At 32.8% G+C, this 14,160-nt stretch overlaps 1 protein-coding gene and 1 long non-coding RNA gene across 2 annotated transcripts in view; one reads left to right on the top strand and one right to left on the bottom strand.

The window, feature by feature from the left end:
* The window catches only part of LOC113514431 (uncharacterized), a 212,257-nt gene extending 205,514 nt beyond the window's left edge, over window positions 1–6,743 (bottom strand). The window contains exon 1 of the mRNA XM_052893152.1: window positions 6,602–6,743. The gene's annotated coding sequence lies outside the window, so the exon portion shown is untranslated. The remainder of the gene's footprint in view (window positions 1–6,601) is intronic.
* LOC128200266 (uncharacterized) lies at window positions 6,300–7,630 on the top strand. The gene is made up of 2 exons (XR_008252647.1): window positions 6,300–6,511; window positions 6,617–7,630. It is a non-coding gene; the product is annotated as an uncharacterized LOC128200266 (long non-coding RNA).
* Window positions 7,631–14,160: the final 6,530 nt, after the last annotated feature.

Below are 14,160 nucleotides of genomic sequence, written 5' to 3' on the forward strand. Positions count from 1 at the left end.
AAAACATACACATATATGTGTGTGTTGTGTGTGCGTGCATACGTGCGTGTGTGTGTTTTTTATTTACTTTTAATATTTTTATATAATATAATCCTAATATAATAGATAATTTTATCCCTGTAAGCGACCCTCAATATTTTTACTCGGCAAAACAATGTTTGACAGGTCGATTAGTACAGTTGTAAATAATTAAGTGCTGTGAAATATATACCACTTTTCTAAAGTGACTGTACTCGTGTAAACGGGCGGGTATTATTGAATTTCGCCTCTTACCGTGCCGATTACTTTTTATTCCCGCCAGTCCCAATCATAATGTATTGGTCATTGTGTTTCTCAGAAGCGGGCGATCTTTTATATGCAGCAAGATCACGGGTAGACCATTTCACAAAGGAGAAGGGATTGTTAATAATGGAGACTAGCGGACACATTACTAGCAATATACCATGTCATGTCGACCTCCGTGGAATTAACCATGGTGGTTTCCAAGAGTAACTGTAAACTATCGTGGTTCATTTATCGTCGTCATCATTTGTTCACGTCATTAATTCGGTCTCGATGAGCCAACTGACTTTATTCATCCTTCCCCATCATCATTTATTTAACACTTTGTATCAGCTATTAACTGTTCACTGCTGAATGTAGCCTCCGGCATAAAGGGGTTTCGCCAGTAGTTGCCACGCTTGGCTGGCGGGTTGGCAACCGCAGTTTGGATTTTGGTGATGTTTTAAGATAGACGCTGCCACCCATCCCTACACCATAAGCTCCCTTAGTCTCTTATAACACCTGCGGGAAAGGTAGGGGTGACCTATTCTATGCCGGGACTTACACGGCATTATGCAGGTACTGTGTGGGATGGAAGAAGACATAGGTTACGAGGATGGGTCAAAATAAAACTCAAAATAATTTTTCCCTTTCAATATAATTCTCCCTAACTATAATCAGTTAATTAAATTTATCAATTACTTGATTTATACCTTCGAAAAAAAGTGCTTTGTTTATATCGCCTAAATTACGCTCTTCACTTCGTCATGGCTGTAAAATTTCCTCCCTTGAAACTTTTTTTCATTTCTGAGAATACATAATAAAGCTATGAGTTTCCTAGCCGACGGGGACACCCTGAACTTATTCAGGAGTGATAATACCTTTCTATGCTACTGCATCGAGACTTGCTCGAACTCGGGGTCATAACGATGAACCCAAGTTTCATTTCTAGTCAAAATCCACCTTCAACTCACCGCTGTTTCTGGTGTGGTAAACATTCTCAAACACCTGCTTTGTGGACACCTTTTAACATGCCCGATGATCGTCGTGTAGCATGTTCGAAATTGTCACACCAATCATTTTTGCAAGCTGTTTTTTTTTTCTTTTAGCGAACACCTTATAATCTACTTAATATGATTTTTCAAGTTTGTGGTCGTTTGGACAGGCCACCTCGGCCATAATGAATGTCACAACTAATGCAGTTAAAAAGTGATCTTTCCCCTTCTAACCCCGCGTTCCAAAATCTTTGTGACCCGCCCTTGTACTTTTTGAAGATGCGGATAAGTATCAGTTTGAAGTGTTTTCAATATCATTGTTTTACAAAAGATCTCGCCGTTTATGATTCATTTACGATTAGAGTCAGTTTTTTTTTTTTTGTTATTGTAGAAGTATTTGTGTATACCTACTCATCTTTCGCTAAAACCAAGTGTAACAAAATATTCATGGTGACATTAATGCGTCATTGTAATCAAAATAGAAAAGTATATCAAAATTAAGTTTATATCAAGCACATTAGTCATTTCTCTAAGGACATAATTATTTTTTATAATTCGAGCACAAAGAGGGAAATGTTTCATCTGTAATAATTATTTTATTACCCGAGGTAAATTGACGAACATTTTTATTACTTAATTAAAAATAAATTGCACAGCGAGTCTCTCACTAAATCTTAGCAAATTACTTAATTAATATCATAATATTGTATTTAGTTTTTATTCTTATGTTTCTGCAAGTAAGAGAAACAGGTAAAATATTATTTATTATCTATATATCTATGTGTATATATGTAGCCGTGTGGCCCCGGCATAGAATAGGCCACCCCTTCCTTTTCCGTGGATCTTGTAAGAAGCGACTAAGAGGACTTAATGGTCGAGGATTGGGCAGCAGCATCCCTCTTAAAACATCACCATAATCTAACTGCAGTTGCCAATCCGCCTGTCAAGCGTGGCAACGATTGGCGTAACCCCCCAACAGGGTAAGACCTATGCTCAGCAGTGGATAGTTAACGGCTAATACCATCATCATATTTGTAACTAAATTTTGGTAAATAAATACAACGGACTTCTAAATTGAAATTGGACTATTCAAATTTAGAATACATTCAAAACGAAACGGAGGAAGCGCGGCAAGAAATCGGATCCGTTAATGCATTCCTGGTACTATAGATTCAGAGTAACGGTAACGGAATACCTTTACATACTCGTATATCTTAATGGAACTGGCAGCATATTTTATTTTATTAAACAATATTTTTTTCTTTCTTATAAAGTTTAATTAAACGAGACATTACAACAATAAAAAGGGCGTGCAATTTATATAAATACCTCTATTTGTTATTTGGACATTAGTAGAAATTGGGAGGTTTTATTAATACCCTTAATCTATACCCTACAGGAGCAAATAGTCGCGATCTTAGATTTTGAAGTATGTTTTACTAAGTCTATGGTTGTGATATGTGACGATGTCCTCCGTGCGTGTCCCAGCATAGAATGGGCCGCCCCTACCTTTCCCATGGGTGTCGTAAGAGGCAACTAAGCGAGAGCGAGGGATGGGCAGCTGCGTCCCTCTTGAAACATCTCTGAAAAGCCTGCCTGCCAAGCGTGGCAAATACTGGCAAAACTCTCCTTATGAGGATGGTTTGTATCCAGCAGCGGACAGTTAACGGCTGAATAAAAAATGGTTGTGATAGCTGAAAGTTGCATGAAATTTGTGGCTGTCTATCTTTATTTTTGTTATTTTTGACATTTCATTGGTGTTGCTTCTAAGAAAAATCTTTGTATTGTTTTAACAGAGCAATATACGAACTAAAATTTCTATTATAAATTATTCCTTTCTTTTACCACTAGATCGTAAAAGGGGATGTTTGTCGCAAAATAGCGCATTTAACCCATCTCGCGAATAGGGAGCAATCGTAGTAACGTAATATCTGTTTTACGTAATAGATATGGTTATTATTTGACAACGTGTTTTCAAGACTACAGTTTAATATACAATATAATACAATAAAGTCCACAATTACTAAACAATGACTATGGTTTTAAGTAATTTAATACAACATAAAACCAGCTCTGGTGTATTTAAAAGTGCTACCTTACCTAGTGGGTAACCGCGTGACCTTTCCTGGCGTTGTTCAAATAGATACATTAGAAAATATTATGTTAACAACGTGCCTTGGACATGGTAGGTCTACCATTGATAAATTTATAACCATGATAGGTTTACCATAGTGCACACAGGGTTACTATTCTATTTTAACTTTTCTTGTAAATCAGTTGATAATGTTTCAATACAACTCAATGTAAATGTAAACATACATTTGACCGGATCATAAACAATTTGCTGATATCTATATAATGTATCTATGTTGTACCTATATATTTTATCTATATGTTGTATCTATATATTCTATCTATATGTTGTGCAATAAAAAATCTATTCATTAATTGAATATTTTAATTTGTTACTAATTTCATTTAAAGTGTGCTTGTGGTAATATTAACAAAACTTGGTTAATTTTTTTTATGTTTTGAAAGAGACTATAAGTATATAAAAGGATAGTGGCAAATAAGAGAAATTAAGTAAAAAGGTATTTATTAAATGTAGATTTTGAAATAATGTTTCAGGAACAATTTATGTCTATAAGAACAAATCTGTTCTTTTTACTGTCATCGGATGAATGTCGTCATCAGATGTCGATAGGTACACCTGCAATGCAAGAGTAGTTGTTTGTGTTGCCAGCCTTTTAAAAATTATAAAGGATATGTGTATATCCATGATAATAAAATATTTTAACAAATCAAATTTTATTGATTTACAATTAATATCTGTTTAATTTCTTTTTTTATACAATTTCTTAAATAATATTACTAATTATAAATAATCTCCTAAATCAAATTGATACTAAATTTCAAATACTTATATAGGTTGTAAGCAAAATGAATCTCAATAATTTAATTATTATATATTGTATCACAATCCAATTATCTGCATGTGCAGAAAATATAACAATTTATGCAAGCACCTTGATATTTTCCAACAATCACAACTCCAACTTCCAACAATTTGTTACTTTAAATCTATAGCCGTCATTCTTTTAACATATATAATATCAAATGTTATGCAGAGCAGTTATTGGAGTACAAATTTAATGCTGTTTTATGTAATATTTATTTTATTAATGTATTGATTTGTAATCTGTTGCTTTGCTGTAAATAAATAAATAAATTAGTATTAAGTACTTACAAAAGATACTATGTCCCTGTTCAATTCAAAACATTTAAGTATTTTTTAATTAATAAAGATTACATACATTACATTAAATTATAAATAAATTACATTACTTTATATTACATAATAAATTATTTTATATTTTTTATACAAAGTTAACCAGTATTATACTGGTTATGTCTGTCGAAAACAAAACCAAAATTGATGATTGTAGATGGATGGGCAGTAAGTAATAAAATCTAAAACTTATTTGTTTTGGTTTCTATTGTTTTTGTTAATATGACTTCTTATATGATTAATTCCTCATATAATTTTTTTAATATATTATAATTTTACATATAACTTTATTTTTAAATATCTTCTATGTACAAACAGCTTTAAGTTAAAATTTTATTATATCACAAATAAACTGTAAAAATAACAACATGAGTGTCTAACATTCCATACACAGGTAGAAGAATGGTTTGTTAATTAGGGGTTGGGATGTATCAGCCCTATTACTACCTACGTAAATAAATAAATAAAATAAATATAGAGTCAGGTCAACTTTTTTGAGATTTGCTCTGGAGAAACTATGTTGGATAATTCTTGATGAATTTGTCACAATAGGACAATTGGCCGGGCTTCATCCCATACTGGTGTCTTGTCAGCATAAATAGATAGCACAGGTGGGGTTACCATATCATTATCATTAATTAAAAAGAAATCATACATAAAATTGCTTCGAAAGAATGATAGATAATTTCATATAACACATCATATGGGCTGCTTATTATTTTTTTTTCATGCAAGCTGGATCAGACTGCTAGCTTCAAATAGAATTAGACATATACCTCTGTAAATATTTATCAAAATATCTTGGTATTGTGGAGACTAGATCATGAAGTATAGTATTCCATACTATACTATAGTTGGAAACTATGTAGGTAACAATTATTGAAAATATGGCCAGTAACAAAAAAAAAAAAAATAGTTATACGTACTTTCATCACTGGAAATGAATGCTTAATATTTTTTTACACCTTACGAAAACAAGTAGGTTTTTTACACACCATATAATGAACAAATCCTTACAAATATTATAAATGTGAATGTGAGTTTGTTTATTACATTATAGCACCTTAACAGTTTAACCAAGCACTATAAAATTTGATATACACATACAATATGAGATGAAGGATATTGGCTACTTTTTATGGCAGTCAGTAAACATATACTGGTTACGCAGACAGTCATGGTTAAAACTAATAGCTAACTAAAAAGCATTTTTGACAAAAATACACATAAGGTGATCAGCTTTAAGAACCAACTTCTTAAAAGGAGAAAAATCTGATTTTGTACTTTTTTATAATTTTTTGGGTTTAATATTATCAATATCAGTTCAATTGTTCAGTTTTTAAATCAAAATATGTAATTTTGCCACAAATAAAGTTAAGAGTATTTTTGTTGAATAAAATCTAAAGTTACAAATAAAGTATGTAATACTGATATTTGTATATGTCTAATTCTTACGTCATTAATTTAGATAAAAATATGGTATGCTATGATTGATTATTGAATATGCAAAATATATAATACAAAATAATTTATATATAAATAGACAGTACATAGAAGATTAGATACTTGTTGTTTTGAAAATTAAGCAATTTATTATTTTTAGAATACATAAAAACTTTTTATATCCCAATTAAATAAAATACCTATAATATTGTAGGTAAAGAGATTTTATCGTTGATAAAAAAAAATTAGGTATTCACGCGATATATAATACACAATACCGTTGTCAGTTTTAATATTTATCGTGTTTTGAATACGAGCCGTGTTTTATTATTCATCTGTCACGACAATTTACATGCACGATATTCGTCGATTTATTGACTTCGAATTATTAGACTGTATAATATTACATTTTTCATTACGAAATACATAAACCCTGGTCATAAATAAAAATTATTAAAAACCTAAATCCGTTTGATCCGTTCGACTTTCAAATTGATGTCACAGCCACACGATTGTTAAGCAGGTACTCATGACTACTTATTATCTAGATATAGATAGCGCCTATTTGTGTTCAATTTAACAAACCAATGAAAAGAACGATTTGTTTACTAACCTCTTTGGACTGCAGGCTTTGTCGCAGAACAAATTATCAAGTACGAAATAATCATCACCATCACTTGGTCTCACTGAATTCAACAAAAGCACATTGTGATCGTAAAATAACTATAGAACATAAAAATAATAACCAGTTTTAAGCCGGCAGCACTGTATTGACCCGAACCCTTGAAACCATGGGGAAAATATACATTTTTTATCAACTTAGATCGATTCTCAGTGTTCTATGATGCACAGAGAGCGGGACTGCGTAACGTACTCCCTACAACCAATTCCTTTTATGTAACAATATCACTCACGAGCACCTTTGTAATTTCATTAATAACACCTAAAAATCGATTCCACAACAAGGTTCACGACAATTCAAACACAAGTCTGCGGCGGCGTGATAAAATATATTATGTTCCTAACTAAAGCTGCGATGTAATACTGCACGATATATATTTCATAGTAAAACACTTTTGTGACTACAATGTGGGATATACGTGTAAATTATGACAATGCCAACCAATTTTCCGTGTCATATTTCTCTACAATGGTGCAAACAATAACTGATGGCAAGAACGCACGACTCGAACTATGCACGCTCGCTTTGACACTAACCTTTGCATAGATGTCGCCGTACTCGCGGCCATAATGGAAATGGCCGCTGACATAAACCGTCAAATAACTACAAGCTATTTTCAACTTTAATAACACGCAGTAAGTTGGAAAATGGATTAACAATATTCCACCAAAACTATGATTCGATTGTATAAGACGACCGATTAAAAAACACTCAATTGTACTGCACTTTGATGCGATGAAACGTGCATTTTGTGTAATTCGTACTATATCGAGGATCTTTTTGTCTCTTTTTCTTGGAGGCGATTTGGAACAAATAATAATTTTATTCTACGCTTGCGCGAAGCTCTTCATCTATAATAATATGAACTTTATTCCTTTGTTGTAAAGTCTTTTAACCATTTGGGCAAAGCTAAGACAATAATTATTTGTTGTTCCATGACCAATAAAATATTTTAATTTATTGTGTGTTCATCAATGTAATAATCGCTACCTACCTATTTTTCAACATTACAATCGTATTAAAATTAATTTGGTAGTAATAGGTAATAATAATTATATAATAAATTACATATAATATGTATATATATATATATATATATATATATATATATATATATATATATATATATATATATATATATATATATAACTGGCTACTTAAAAGCAATATAATAAAAAAAATTGTTAAAATTTTTAAAATGGAACTCTACGAATAATACTGAGTATATAATTTATTCGTTTGTCATTTGTTTTACGGTTTGGCGGCAAATTGAAAATAGTAACGTTATCATGAATTTAACACGAGAAAATTTTTGTGCGATGATTTTTTATGACTTTCGATGTCATCTAAGTCGACAAAAAAGTTATGATAGACTACGATTGGCTTTTCTCCATGAAACTCCGTCTCGTGCCACTGTTTACAACTGGTTTAATGAGTTTAAACGTGGTCGTACTAATCTCACCGATGATGTGCGTGAGGGACGGCATTCTACGGCGACGACTGAAGATAACATCAGTGTTGTGTAGCGTATGATAGAGACTGACAAAAGAGTGACCTATCAGCAGATTCGGGCAAGCTTAGGGTTTTGGTATGAGTCAAGTGTACAAAATCCTCCATGAACATTTGGTGGTCAGCTTTGTGCCCGGTGGATACCTCATAATTTGACCGAGGCTCAAAAACTCCGTCGTGTTGATTGGTGCCGTGAAATGCATGAAAGATTTAATGGAGGTGACTCAAATTCTGTGTTTGACATAGTTACAGGAAACGAAAGCTGGATTTACTGTTATGATCCCGTAAATAAAAGATAATCAGCTCAGTGGGTGTTTCCTTCCGAGGAATTGCCAACTAAAGTGAAGATAGGTCGAAGCGTGAAAAAAAGATAGTAGCCTCGTTCTTTGGAAGGACAGGTCATTACACGACAATTGTTTTAGAGGATCGAAAAACAGTTACTGCAGAGTGCCGTCGTTGAGTAGGCCGTCGAAGAGATCTTAGGGACGAGTGGGTAAAATGCTTTCCTCAGTGGTTCTATCGGATGCAGCGATGTATTGACGTGAATGGACACTATTTTGAAAAGATAAAATCAAGGTAAAAACTTGCTAATTTAATCAGTTTTTTATTTTCTAAGTAGGTATATATATATATATATATATATATATATATATATATATATATATATATATATATATATATATATATATATATATATATATATATATATATATATATATATAGGTAAGTAGATATCCTACCTAGACACTTAGGCTACTTCTTCAAATGTATATACCTATCAGTTGGTAAGTACCTCTTCGAGGAACAAATTGAAACAAAACTAAAACTAAAAATTAAATATTTTTGTAAATATATATTTTACAAAATATGTATATAATTTTTGTTATTTTATTATGTTCATTCATCATATGATCGCATGACGAAAAAAAAAAGAAATTAGATTACAAAAAAGAAAAAAAATGGGTTCCTAAAAAAAGGTTATCACCCAATTTTAAATTGATCATCACAGCGTACATATTCGATGTCGCCCACAACAGGTTTAATATTACCTACACCACCATCGATTCCTAATTATCACTTGAGTTCCTCATCATCGATGACAAAAAAGACTTAAGCGCTTTTTTTAAACCTTTATGATTACTTGGTGCCCCACTTCTATTTCAGTGCCCCTGAGTGTCACTTGACCTCCCTTTCCGCCGGCCGGTACCTACTTTTATTTTAATCGATGATGATAGAATTGTGCTACTATCACCCGCTTATGGTAACTATCATGGTTGGGGGAAAGAGATTGTTAGTAATAGGGTGTATTCTTAACAATATACACTCGCGGTTCCCCTGGAAACTATCGTCGTTAATTTATGTTGTATTCATCACGATGGGCCAACTGACCTACTTCATCTTCACCTATAAGTACTTCGCCTGTGTATACCGATAACGCAAGCGGGGTCACTATTTCATTTTCACCTTTTAAAAACACCCATCATGGTTAATTTAAGGTGCATTCGTCACGACGTACCAGCTGCCCGGACTTTATTCCAATTGTTTCATGTTTCAGTGATGATGATCGAATGATGCATCTTTATCTATTGATATTAAAGTCCTCGTGATATAGTCAAGTTTGTGTTCCACAAAAAAAAAAACAATTGTAGCAAAAGCAGTACTTAATTTATTTTTTAATATTCATTAAAAAAAATTTAAGTACTAAACTGATATTGATAAAAATTTTATGGGACCAATCTATTAGCATATCCTTTCACATAAAAGAGAGTTTTCCGAATCGGTTTATAACTGACAGTTATGAGGGAACAAATATAGAAAGATAATAAAAAAAACCATGAACTCTTACAGCTTGCGCTGAGCAGGCCAAGACGCGCAGTCAGGTTCGTGCTCGGATCACAATTGCTTGAGATTAAGGGTTCCGAATGGTCCCCAACGATCCCGAAACTAGTCAAACTTTCTGGACCAAATTACAAGTAAGTTAAACCGGTAGTTATTACATTAAAAAAATATAACCTAATCGAGAGCCTCCTTCTTGAAGCCAAAGTTTGAAAAGATGGTTCTTTCAGCTGTTATACACGGTGTCTATTATTTCATATGATCATACATTTAAGCAAAAGGTGCACGTGTTTAAAGTCTAACACCGTACAGCTGGAAAATGAATCTGCTCCCAACATCTGAGTAATTGTCCGTTTAAGTGGAATAAAACGCTTAAAATTTCTGTAATCAAGGGAATGGAAAAACTCAGAGTGTATCACAAAGAGCTGCCCGAGGCGTGACGTGCAATTTGTAAAACGTTCGACTAGCCCTCGTCCTGGCATTTGCCTGATAAATGCTTTTCGAAACATATTTTTATAATGCCATATGTCTCTAGGTATGATAATTGTACAAATTACGTGAAAAAAAGGAAAGTACTTAAGCACATTCTATATTAAGATAACATTTCACAGAAAACAGAAATCTTCAGTCAATAGTATAATCAGCTGTTCTGATTTAAAAACTAAACTATTGAACTGAAATTGATAAAATTTCTATGGGATCAATCTGAAAACATATCCTTGCAAATAAAGGTAAAAGAATTTTTCAAATTGATTCACAAAGGACAGAATAATGAGGTCAATAAAAATAAAAAAGTACAACTGGGTTGAGAAACATCATCTTTTTTAAATCGGTTGCAAAGAAATTTAAATCTGTCCTGACAAAGAGTCTTATCAGTTTTTGGCGATAAGCTGTCTGTATCCGGGATGTAGCAGTGAATTTACAGGATATAGAGGAATAAAACCTGAGTCCTCAGGAATGGCAACGCATGGGGGTATCATGGGCGGAACAGTATACTATGCTATGTCCATGGTACAACTCATGTCTATAGGCGACGGTTACCACTATCCATGAGGTGGGCCGTCAGCTTGTTTGCTATTTCTAAGTTGCATAAAAAATATCCATGTTGTGATCGAGTTTATATACAAGTATTTACTAATTTTTGTCCGCGACTTCGACCGCGTGGTCGGGATGTTTTCACTGACTGTGATGTCTATGTCCTTCTCCAATATCCATGCCATATACTTGTAATAATACTCGTAAGAATATTTGTCCGAATTTATGTATATGTACGTACATATGTATAAAATATAGGGGCAATAAACTGTCAGAAACGATTCAATTGTGGGGGTTTTTGAGACTTTGTGTCATTATAATGTGACATTTTTTATACTACAGCTTTATTACCGTGTAAGTAATACAAAAGAACAAATTAATAAGTCCACAATATTTTTTTTTTAGTGAGAATGGTATGGTAATCCCGCCTGCGCTAACGGGATACGCTGGCGGAGCACCAGTGAAGGGTGGTAGATTAGAATGAAAACAGGCCAGTTAGCTCATCATGATGAATTCATCAAAAATTAACCATGATAGTTTCCAGGAAGAATCGCGAGGAGGTCAACCTGGTTGGGTATATTGCTAGCAATGGGATTCTCAGTCTCCATTAATAACAATCCCTTTCCCCCCAATTCATGATAGTGAGGTTGTGGAATAAGTAACAAAGCTGAATTTTACAATGTGACAACCAGAGAGTAAGCAAATCGAATAAGGTCAGATACATTAAAATATTTCAAGTATTTTTATGTGTTAGGCCGCGAATATTTCGATCTGCCCTCGTAAAATGAAACTTAGATTTAATTAAATAAAAAGTCGCCTATATCCTTCTCCATCCTAAATACTATGCACTCTTACTCACCATATATCAAATGTCATAGCTATTGATTGAACGGTTGAGGCACCAAATGGCAGTAATCAAAGAAAGAAACAAGTATTCAAATCTTTATTTATAATGTAGCTGTATCCCGTGGCTTCGCCCGCGTTAATCAGTTCACAAAGTATCAAATGTGCTAAGCTTGTGTCCTAAACATAAGCTACCGGTGTACCATTCACATCCATTTAGTAGTCTTTGCGTGAAAGCATAGTAAACTATCATTTATCTATCCATCCATTCATCCATCCATCTTTTTTCACTTACTAACGCATCATTTGTTATATTAAATAGTATGTAAAAGTAGGTTTATTTGTTTGTTTCCTCTTGCCGCCTTAATAACTTAATTGCTAATACGAGGATGAATTGAAAAGTTCGCGGCCTCAGCAAGAAAACAATATAAAATATAAACAAAAACAATTTTATTTTTCCACGTAATCTCCACTTAACTCAATACACTTCTTCCATCTGGTTTCCAACACATGTATGCCAGTCATAAAAAATGTTTCTTTAAGGCCTTCAAAAAAGTGACCTACCGCAGCTTCGACCTCCTCATTTGATGAAAATTTTTAACCTACAAGGTGCTTTTTTACGTTTGGGAATAAATATTGAATTGAATAGAAATTGAATATAAATTGAAACTCGTACTAACACGGTAAATAAGCTAACGACCCACCTAACGGAACAGAATTGAGGGGAAACAGATTGTTAGTAATGGGATTTAATAGCCCAATTGCTTATATTTATATAATAATTTTTAGTAATGTACCCTATTAGATCGATTTCCACACAGTTTCCCCTAAAGACCGTCGTGGTTAATACTTGTTGAATATGTCACGACCGGCCAACTGACCTGCGTTTTCCACATCTACATCTCTCACTGATACCCCGATAGCATATATCTAACGATAGCAAAAAAATATGAAGCAAAATAGGTAGTTGGGTACATTAAAAATTATCATTCCTTTCGTATCACTCATGCGTTGTTATCACTGAAGACTATGATATATGTTCCCTGTAATTTCTCTTCTATTTCCCACCCTTCACACCCAATTGTTAGTAGTACATATAAAAATATCGATTGAAGTGACTGAACGGTATTGTCGATTTTAGTAATTTATTTACTCTTTATTGCATCACTTAAAGAATAATACAAAGATACAAAAGGCGGTCTCAATGCTAAAACAATCTCTTACAGACAACCTTTGGGTAGAGGAGAAGAACATTTTAATTTGATTTAAAATGTTTTTATAATACGGAAATTAAGATAAAACTTTTATTAATTTCTGTACCTTTTCATTAATTTCTATTAAAATAGACTATACCTATATTTAATAGTTTACTGTCGATTTTAATCGTTAACTTTACTACATACAAAAGTATATAGTGTAAAGACATTTTATTTATTTATTTTTAACTATAACATTTAAGTCGATTGGTACACATGTATGCCTGTAACTACTAATAAATTGTCAGTTTTTCTCATATTGGGTTTGCTGGAAGGAATCTCTTTTGGAGATAAGCTCGCCTTTATGCACTATTATGTTTGTTTTTTCATTTCAATATCCTTTTGTGTACAATAAAGAATACAACTAATTACAGTTGACTACATTTTTCATGAACGACTAATAGCGACATCTATAGTTAGCAATGAAAGCACAAGTGTGAATTCCACAGAATGTCATTCTACAGAATCAAAAGCACACATAGATGCGTAATATAGAGTTTGTGACCAGAAACTACCTCTCCTGCTAGATGGCACAAAACAGTTAAGTTTCAGTTTCAATATGTCTATTAACAGGCATTCGATCAAATTTGCTAACATTGCTCAATATAATAATTGCTGATGTGACTATCTATACAACCTCTATACAAACTAAAAATTATTATTAGATGATATTTGTACAAAGATGTCTGTTTAAAAAAATTTATAAGATGGATCCTAATAAGAGCACAAGAGGTTTTGGTTTTTCTTTTTTACAATTTTTGTTTGTATGTTTGTTCTGGCATCAAGCAAAAATCATTATAAATCAAATAAGATTTTCACAGTTGTGTTCCGGAATGTGTATGTCATATTGATACGCCATCTAGAAGCGGTCTATTATTTCTAAAATTCACGAGTGCCTATAAAGTTGCGGGTAAGAGGTAATTAGTAATAAAAATAATATTATTCTTGTCCTCTGGGATAAGGATTGAAATTCGACGAGAAGTTCTTCATTGCGAACTAATTCTCCGGTCA

Source organism: Galleria mellonella, unplaced genomic scaffold (genome assembly GCF_026898425.1).
Source record: "Galleria mellonella isolate WM207_F2 unplaced genomic scaffold, CSIRO_AGI_GalMel_v1 utg172, whole genome shotgun sequence".
Lineage (NCBI taxonomy): Eukaryota > Metazoa > Arthropoda > Insecta > Lepidoptera > Pyralidae > Galleria > Galleria mellonella.